This window comes from Pteropus vampyrus, unplaced genomic scaffold (assembly GCF_000151845.1).
Source record: "Pteropus vampyrus isolate Shadow unplaced genomic scaffold, Pvam_2.0 Scaffold272, whole genome shotgun sequence".
In the NCBI taxonomy this organism is placed as follows: domain Eukaryota; kingdom Metazoa; phylum Chordata; class Mammalia; order Chiroptera; family Pteropodidae; genus Pteropus; species Pteropus vampyrus.
In genome coordinates this window covers 1,282,270-1,291,808 of record NW_011889053.1, presented here as the reverse complement: position 1 = coordinate 1,291,808, position 9,539 = coordinate 1,282,270, and the positions used below count along the sequence as shown (strand labels likewise).

Genomic DNA, 9,539 nt, shown 5'->3' with positions numbered 1-9,539 from the left:
TCTGTAGCCTGTGAGGAGCTGGGCTGTCCAGCAGGAGGTGAGTGGTGGGTGAGTGAGCAAAGCTTCATCTGTATCTGCAGCCGCTCCCCAGGGCCCGCATCACCGCCTCGGCTCCACCTCAGGTCATCAGGTTTTAGATTCTCATGGGAGCACCGGTCCCTGGTTCCAGAAAGGTTGGGGACTGCTGATCCATAGGACATAGTCTGAGAGTAGTGGGACTGGAAGGGAGTCGGGAATTGGAGTGGGGGGACAGGCTAGGGAAGGGTGGCACAGTTTAATGAAAATAAATCGTGTGTTTTGGTTAGCATTTACCAAGCTGTCATTACTAAGAAAGTGGCTTTCTTCTGTGCCACACTTACTGTGCCCCATGATGGTTATTGATTTATTTCTATGAGTCTGCAGGCATTGTTGCTGACAGTTTTTAAGATGATTGCCCACCCTGCCCCCCGCCCCATTTCACATTGGAGAAAGTGTCAGTTTTCATTCAGACTTTGATATCATCCTAATCAGTGAGATTTTTTCATAGAAAGGACATGTGGGCACAACTCTTTGTCCTAATGTCATCTCTCCTGTTTGGGCCATTTGAACACACGTTCAAATTTATCCCCCACCCCCAATTTTTTTTCACCTTTATCCCTCCCAATTTTAGAACAACACTTCTGGTTAGGAAGCAGTCTGCACTGAAAAGTAATAGAGATTCATACTTCCATAATAAACTCTTTGAAAGTTAGACTTCAATTTGCCCCAGTGATTACGTCGTGGGAATCTAGACATAAAAGATCTTAGATGAGCCTGCGACGCACGCAACCACTCCACCAGTGTAGATGCTTTTTTATCCCCTTTAAAAGATCCCTAGACCAGGTCACCGAACAGTAATCGAGTAGTCCTTTTGACATTTTCAAATGTCAAATACGTCCCTGTTTTATGACTTCTAGAATGTTCTGAAAGTCAGGAGTGCCACAAAACAAATCAAAGAAATAGTCTCCTCACTCGAGCCTTTGCTTTCCTACGTTCTACTCCAGTATCGACCATTGCTCATTTAACAAAGATAATAAGCGTCTGTCTCAAAGTGCACCTAGCTTTGGGTCTAAAGTAGAAAAACAAGACTATCAATATGCAATTGTCCTTGTCCCCAGAATGGCCTGATGTAGACTTCTTTAATCACGTTTTGGTGCACGCACACAGATGAGCTCCCATTTATATCACAAGGATTTCAGTGAGAGAATAGCATCTCTTTCTGAAATCAATTAACAGACTGATAAGATCACGTTCGTACACAAAGTAAAATTAACCGCTGCCATTTTGACACACGAATCTCTTGAGATGTACACACTGACCACGATGCCTCTCACGCTTCTCACATTTTACAACAGACACGACGTAGCTGCTACCTCGACCGGTGCTGCCTGCCTACCACGCCCTGTGCCGTACATTCCTGGGAGGTGACTACGTTGGCCCCATTCTCCAGGTGATGAAATTAAGCTCGTGAAAAGGTTCCCCGGGCAGGTGGCTCGGAACCCCCCTCCACGCCGCCTCTTCATAAAGCCCGGCAAACGGTGCTCCAATTTCTGTACCTCCATCGTTCAGGGCTAGAAAGAATTTATAGAGAGCAAAATACGAGAAATCCGTAAAGTTCTGGAAACTCCCACCACCAGCCCACACACACCAGAATGTGTCACTGGGGCCAGCATCTTGGGGTAGCTGTCTTGCCCTCCCGTCTAGTTAGCTGGTGCCCCTCGGACACTTCCTTCATGAGGTACACCCGAGCTCCCGTGGGAGGCGTGAGCTGGTAGGGGTGCGGTGGGCCGGGCTGCATAGGAGCCTGCAGGAAGAAAAGGCTGAAGATGGGAGTACTCCTTGCTGAGTCCAGCCTAAGAGCCAGGAAGCACCGCAGCCTCTGTGGGGAAATCCGCTGGATCGCGTCTCTTCACTCAACACAAGACAATTGCACAGTTATTAAACCGACGGAAAGGCCGGGCAGCCCGGCCAGTGTTTCGACATGATTTCCTCCCCTGCAGGGAGCATTGCACAGCGATCTGGGCCCACCCAGCTACCAAGACAGGCCGAGAGGAGGAGGTTTCTCCTTGCTGGTTGGTCCTCGAGTTTGACGCTATTTTTATGAAAAGTGAGGGGGAGATCCCGCACAACAAGAATTTTTTTCTGCTGCGCATTTAAGTGAGCGGGAACTGGAGAGGAACAACACAGTCGGTAGATGATGATTCTGGAACACTCTGCAAATGTTTCGGCTCCTGAGCCTTGAGGTGGGATGGAACAGGGAGGGGATGGTGACTGTGACTCCTGTCATCTGGAGGTGAGGTGCCTATAGAGGCCTGACAGTGTGTGTGTGAGGGGGACGGGCCTCCCGACAGATGGCCCCGTGGTTTCTGCCTGCACGTGGACCTGGGGTGCGTGCAGGGTGCCCAAGGATGGGTTCCAGGAGCCCCGTAAGTCTCTGCAGGTTGTTTGTCAAGGTGGACGATCCCTACGCCGAAACTAGTGAGTTCTTACAAAGGCTTCTATGAACTCTAGGGTCAGCGCTCAGTGCTTTGGAACTGAATACGTAGTAAGCACACGCTCCAGGAGTCTCTCTGCAAACTCAAGCCTTTGGCCACCAGAGGACAGGGGATGGCTGGGTCTCCCGGGGCTGTCGCTCAGTGGGACTCACTCCTGACGTGCTGGGCTGGTCCTGCCCCGCGGGGGTTGGTCGGCACCCCTTCTGCTGCATATGTTTAATGTCAACCCCGAGTCTGAGCCCCTGGTCCCAGCAGAGGGGAGAGTGGCCCCACAGCAGTACCGTGTGCCGTCCTCACCTGGTCCCTGTGGTGTCCTCGACGGGGCATCCTGCCAGTCTCGCCCCTGCTGAGCCATGACCTGCCTGGCCTGGAGCCTTGTGCCTGAACCCCATCTGCCTGACCCAGACGGGGCACTGCTATCCCCCGCCCCGGGAAACCTACCCCGCCGTAGACGGCGAGTCCCCCACTTCCCGGCCTGGCCCTGTGCATGTGCCTTTTTCCTCCTGACGGCGAACGGTGGACAGTGGACAGTGGACAGTGGACAGTGGACAGGGGACGGTGGATGAGCAGACTTCCTTCTACACGCTCATCCAGCCCAAACCACAGGACCGGTTTCGGAGCCCCTGAGACTTATGCACATTTTACCACCCTCCCTCCCAGCGTCCCATAGGACACTATGTCTATATTTGTTCCGGGTCCGCCAGTTCGGTCGGGGACTGACATTCAGATGGAACACAAGTTCTCCGGCTATGCTCGCTGGCCTGGCTTCTACGTCTGCAAAACAAAACTCAGTGTAAAGATACCTCCTTGAGAAGGTGTTCTCTGCCTTTTTGAGGAGTGAGCGTCTCCCAGTGTCTGGCCTTCCCTCCCTTTTGAATTTTGGACTTGGCTCTTATTCTTCTGTCCTGTGCAGCAACCCGCCCCCCGCCCCCCGCACACACACACGCACACGCACAAAGGCTCCTGCCCATCCCACCTGAGCTGCGCCTCATGCCCCTGACCAACCTGGGCTCCACCTGTCCACTGCCAAGACACAAGGCCAGGCCTGCTTATTCAAGAAGACAGCATCAAGTCTACAGCCATGACACCCTGAACAAGTCCGATCCCGTCTGATCTCGGAAGCTAAGCAGGGTCGGGCCTGGTTAGTACTTGGATGGGAGACCACCTAGGAAGACCAAGTGCTGTAGGCATAAATAAATAAATAAATAAAGTAAAAAATAAAAGGGATTATAAGCTGACAAGGTCCTTACAATCTGTGAGGTTAACTAAGGGTTGCCTTGCCTAAAAAAAAAAAAAAAAAAATGGCATCGAAACTACGGCGGGGTTTAAGACGCTCGAACTGACAGTTCCGTCCCTTAAATAATTGACAGACGGGTTTCCCAGGCCTGGAGAGTGACAGGTTTACTACTTCTGACAAACTCACACTGGGAATTAATGACAGAAAATGTTACCCTCCCAGAGACGTTTGTTTTTTAAAAGCCTTATTATGACGTCACTGACAAATGGAGAACCCTGACTGTCATCTCCCCGACATCGCCCTGTACCTAACTATGCTCACCGATCCTTCAAAACCTGCAGCGGAATGCTTCCGCCAGCATCAAAATAATTAGAAACAGCTTTTGGAGGATCAGAGCCCATTTCTAAACAGTGGCAAGCAGAACCGCGTGCTTGCCTCTCTTCAACTTACCTTTAAGCAACCCGATAAGCCGCCTGAGTGAGTTAGCTGCACGGCCTCCTTTTCTGCTCAACCAGGGACAGACAGCCTTAGCTGAATCTGTCGGCCTGTCATTAAAAAGAAGAGCTTAATACCAAGTGAGCCGAATCAGACGTCCACGGTGCCTTTGTCGGCAGCACAAAAAACTAAAACTAGAACAAAACAGAGATTAGCACAGCCCCAGCCAAGGATGAGATGCAGATTTGTGAAGTGTCCCATATTAACACAAAAAAATGTATCAAGCAAAGCTTCTCCAATTTTAAATGGATAAAACTGAATAACCCCATTCGACACTTTATATGACTGGGGGGTCGGAGGGGTTGTTGTTTAAACCATGATATTGTCTACAGCTAAATTATACTTCGAGACACTAAACAAAATCGGATCCATTTCAGGGGTCAGGTTTTAATATGATTATGGTCGAGGGGTAAATCATAACATTTGCCCTAATATTTATAGAATAAAATCGACTCTTCTATGCTGACAACACAGAACTCAGGAGTCTGTCTGGTCAAATATTTAATGAGAGGTCTCAATAGGGTCTAAGCCCTTATTGAAAAGTCTGACCCTTCCCGTAGGTACTTTTATTTTGGCTAAAACTTACATTAGGCTCCTGAATTTACAAACAAAATGTTTATTCCAGTGGCTACGGTTTGGAATCCTAAGCATGCGAGTATTAGAGCCGAGGGTAACAGCATTGCAGACACTTGGTTTATCACGGGTTTAAGAGAAGCAGAGGAACTAGTTTATTTTTGTACCCGAACTAGTAGCCAAGGAACCCTTCCCTCCTAATACTGCACGGCAAGTAATAATACTAATGTCACCAAGGTCCACGGAACACACTTGGACCTTCGTGACATTAGTATTATTACTAATGTCCAGACCAAATCGCTTGTTTTACCTGGCCATATAACCTGATGTGTTTTCCTTTTGTTTTTGGCTTCTAGATCCTTAAAGCTGTATTTATTTTAAATTCCCAGTAAGTCACTTATTTGAGTTGACTAGCATATATTTCTCTTTATTCTTTCCGATGTTTATAAAGATGCTGTCTGTTTGCAAAATTAATGCACGCTTCTTGCAGAAAAGTCGCAAATTTAAGAAAATACAAAGAAGAAAATACAAACCTTCCATAATTTTAACACTCAGAGATAATCATTGTTAAAATTTTGTTGGCTTTACTTTCAATCTGGCTTTTAGATTACGTCTATATTTAGCTTGTTTAATAAATTGGAACTCTATCTTATATAAACTTGTAAGCTGACTTTTCCAATGAACATTAAATATTTTCCCCCATGACAACTAGATATACCTTCAAAACATGACCTCTATAATATTGTATGGCAACTATAATAAAATAAATTATTTAAAAAAACAAAGACAAATAAGCAAACACATGATCTCCAGCAGCACTAACTGTGCAACAGTCTATTATATATATACCTTCTATCTATATACCTTCATGGACTTAATTACTGTTAGACATTTAATTTTTCAATTTTAACCATCATAAATTATAATGTAATAGATATAAATTTTTTCAAAGACATGATTTATAATGTCGACTTGTTTTCCAGAAATTTTTGCCAATACGCCCCTACCAACCGTGGGTAAGACTAGGAATATCAACACACCGTCATCTGTATTGAATAATGCAGGGTTGTTGTTTTTGTTTTTGTTTTTCCGGTAGGTAGAAAGTAGCATCTCATTTCAATTTGCATAAATTCGATTGCTAATTAAATAATACGTTTCATTTGTTCATTTCCAGTTTGTATTTCTTCTGTTCTGTTTTCTTATATTGAAGTGTTCACATTCATTTCATTGATTTAAAAGATAGTAATAATTATAATAGTTTCTCCTTCAATATTGTGCATATATTTTCATTTATTTATTGTTAGTTTTTTAATTTTTATAGACAAATCTATTTTGTGTGTGTGTGTGTGTGTGTGTGTGTGTGTGTGTGTGTGGTTTCTTCCATTGTTTATACCATCCTTCCCTATTCCAAGGTCACTAGCTTTCCTATCTTTTTGATTCTTTGTTTATAATATCATTTCTTTGCATATAATATCATTTCTCCACTAATTTGTAATACGTCCACTATCTTACATCGAGTTCTCGCAAAAGCATGTATTGGCTTTCTATGCCATCGATCTATTTTTGATCTCTTCTATTCCATTTGTCTATCTGGATCTAACAGCACCGTGTTTTAAATGCTGCACCTTCACGATAATTTCCTACATCCAATAACTCAAGTCTTTCTTCTAAAAAAATTTTTTTTTTTTTTCCAGAAACACTGTAGCTATTCCTGGATCTTTTACTCTTTCATGTGAATTTTGGGAACAATCTGTGACATCCCACCAAAAATTTGGTTGGAGTTTTTATTGGAATGGCATTGGATTTAGGGATGAATTTGTGTAGAATTTACATCTCTTTGATATTGTTCTCTACATTTGTGAAACCTGGTCTATTTCTCTATTTATTTAGGTCTTCCATGTCTAGCAATAATGTTTTAAAATTGATTTCAGAAAGTTCTTCCACATTTTTGTTCATTTTAATCTGAAGTATCTTATAATTTTGTGTTTTGTTTGTTTTTTGTTTTTTTTTTTTACTCCAATGATGGTATTAAAGATTTTCTCATACAGAAAAACTTTAAAATATCACTCTTAAAAGGGTGTCTGTTTATGTCTTGGCCAGAAACACTTTTTTTACAGAATGAAAAATATTTTTAAATGAAAGGGAGCTCTGCTTATCTTTAAATAAAAGGCTATTTACTATCTTCTGTCACCATAAATACGTTTTAATTGATGGAAAGCAAAGCAAGTCCAATCCAGTTCACCTATAAGATAACCAGAGTTGGAATCCAATTTGAGCTGGGCCGGGAAAGAAGCAGCCTCGGGTGACTGAGAGATAATCGGATCAGGCGCCAGCCCCTTCAAACACTCTCCGAGGACGAGGACGAGGCTCTGACCCTTCAGAGCAGGCAGTGCTGGGGCCAGTCTCAGCCCCCAGCCCAGACGTAGCCACTGTCATCATCAGAGAGTGTGTGTCCTTCTAGAAGGAGGGTGTGTTCATACACGTCTGTCTGTGCTCACACATTTGTACGGCCGGGAGCATGGAGTGCTGTGAGTGTGATGTATGCCCGCTTTATGCCGATGGCATCGCTCGTCCTGGATGGTGTCACTCGCAATGCCTTGGACATCTTTCTGGGGAATCCCCATGGGTCCAGCTCCATCTTCATCGCTGCCGGATGGTGTGCCACAGGCTGGCAGGATGGGAACTGACTTAACTCCCGCCATGATTGATAGGCATGTAGGTTGTCGCAAATGTTTCACTATTGCCTTGTGATAGCAATCTTTTAAGATAAAGTCGAAAGGTATTCGCTGGCATCTGAGGCTCTCTTCTGTCCTCTACCTGTCTCTGCAGTCCCGCCCCACCGGATATGTACCCTTCCCCAGATAATACACTCCAGGCAAACTCGTCTAGCACGATCTTCTGGCCTCAAAACCTTGATGCACGTTGATCCTTCCACCCGGAAGCCTCACTTTTCCTCTCCCTGTCTTTCTAAATGTGCCCTCTCATATCCCCACTGTTCTGTGAAGACTTCCCTCTTCCCTGGTCTCCCGGCTTATAATAACCTCTTTTTCTTCTAAGTATCTATTACATTCCATACCATTCATTTGATATTTGTACATTCTCTTGTATTAAATGTCATGAGATTGACACTCTAGATGACTCCACCTGGAAGTTAAATACTTGAAGTCGGAGAAAATCTCTTGCCTTTTAACTGACCTCCCTGCTCTGTTTTCTTTCCTCTTTGATGGCCTCTCCCCGACATGCCTACAGATCTGACCGCGTAATTCCTTGGCTTGCAGACGGATGGTGGTGGTGGTGATATCATCCTCAATAGCTCCCTTGTAAGTGAGGTCACCCGTCTTCCTCCGATCATGTGGTAGCAATGAAGAGTGTCTTAGAAAAAGATTCCTGATGGAGGAGAGAATGGTGTCGCCTCAAGCATTTTCATAAACTTGCCGAAATCGAGGGAAAGAGCCATGCTCGTCACAAAACGAAATGCCCCTCTTTAAAGGGAGAGTGATCATGCCAATCACCACGAATCAGAGAATCTGGGAATGACCGAAAGAGGTTTTCTAAGGAGCCCTCGGGGATCATGCCAATCACCACGAATCAGAGAATCTGGGAATGACCGAAAGAGGTTTTCTAAGGAACCATCACACAGCTGCTCAGCTGTGTTTCACCTTCAAAGCCACATCATAGGCTCTATGTATCAGCCTGCATGGGCTTCTTTTATATTCCCAGTAAAACAGAAGCAACCCCGTTTCTGCTACTGTTGTAACTCGCACTTCAAACCGAGAAGGAAAGAAAACGAACTTCTCCCCAGCCATCCTTCCTGGTTCCTTGCTCCCCAAACGAGGGTTACCCTCAAGGAACTTGAATCTTCTGTGTGAATCACATGTCTGGCCTTGGAGATGTAATTTCCCGGCCATATTTGAATCCATATTTACACAGCCTTTATGAGCGCACGGATGCAAACTCTATTTTGAGGATCCGACGAGCTCAGAAGGAAAGTACAAAGTTTAATTCTAAGTAAATACATCTGGGGAGCATTCTCTCCCTTTGCACGCCCAGGAGTTTCATCCAGCTCAGGGTGAGCCGTCCCTCTGCCCTGGGAGGGTGAATTTCCCACCTCACCTCATTACAGACAAACACGCGTTTCCTGGGAGGGATGTTCCAAGACTTTCTAATTTACCTCCCTGTCTCCAGCGTGAATGAGTCTTTGCAGGTTTCCAAGAAAAGAGTCATATGCTGCCTGCGAGAGTGTCCCACACCCTCCGCCGCCCCATCCTGCTTTCGCCATCTTTAATCGAGTACTTGGACTGTGGACACTGATTCTTATGTGACTATGTGATGGGCTAGGAAGTGAGTGGCCTCAGCTACAATTGCCAGTTCACCTTGCAATTGCTCCTTGTGACCCTGCACGTCAAGTTGCCTATGAGCAGGCCGGTAGGGCGGGTCTGAAGGCCGTCAGCGGCCTCAGTGCAATGGCCTGGAGTCCACTGCCCGCAGGTGGGGCCTCATCCCTGCTCCCAAGGGCTCTCCACCTTTCGAACTAGGCACCCACGATGCCCGGGACAATCTCCCTTGCCTCAAATCAACTGACTGTAGACTTTCTGCATGTCTTTGACATACCTTGCAACACCCAGATGAGTGTGTGACTGAATAACTGGGGATTGTAGCCTCGCCAAAGGAACACACCGGACTGACCCTCGCATGAACGTTTGTCCTCTCCCAGCCCGAGG

General features: G+C 45.7%; 1 non-coding gene and 1 pseudogene across 1 annotated transcript; both read left to right on the top strand.

Annotated features, from left to right (window-relative positions):
* The first annotated feature begins 3,584 nt into the window (after positions 1 to 3,584).
* On the top strand, positions 3,585 to 3,703 carry LOC111729644 (annotated as a pseudogene).
* A 644-nt stretch (positions 3,704 to 4,347) lies between these two features.
* Positions 4,348 to 4,452, top strand: LOC111729639. The gene has a single exon (XR_002776310.1). It is a non-coding gene; the product is annotated as a U6 spliceosomal RNA (small nuclear RNA).
* Positions 4,453 to 9,539: the final 5,087 nt, after the last annotated feature.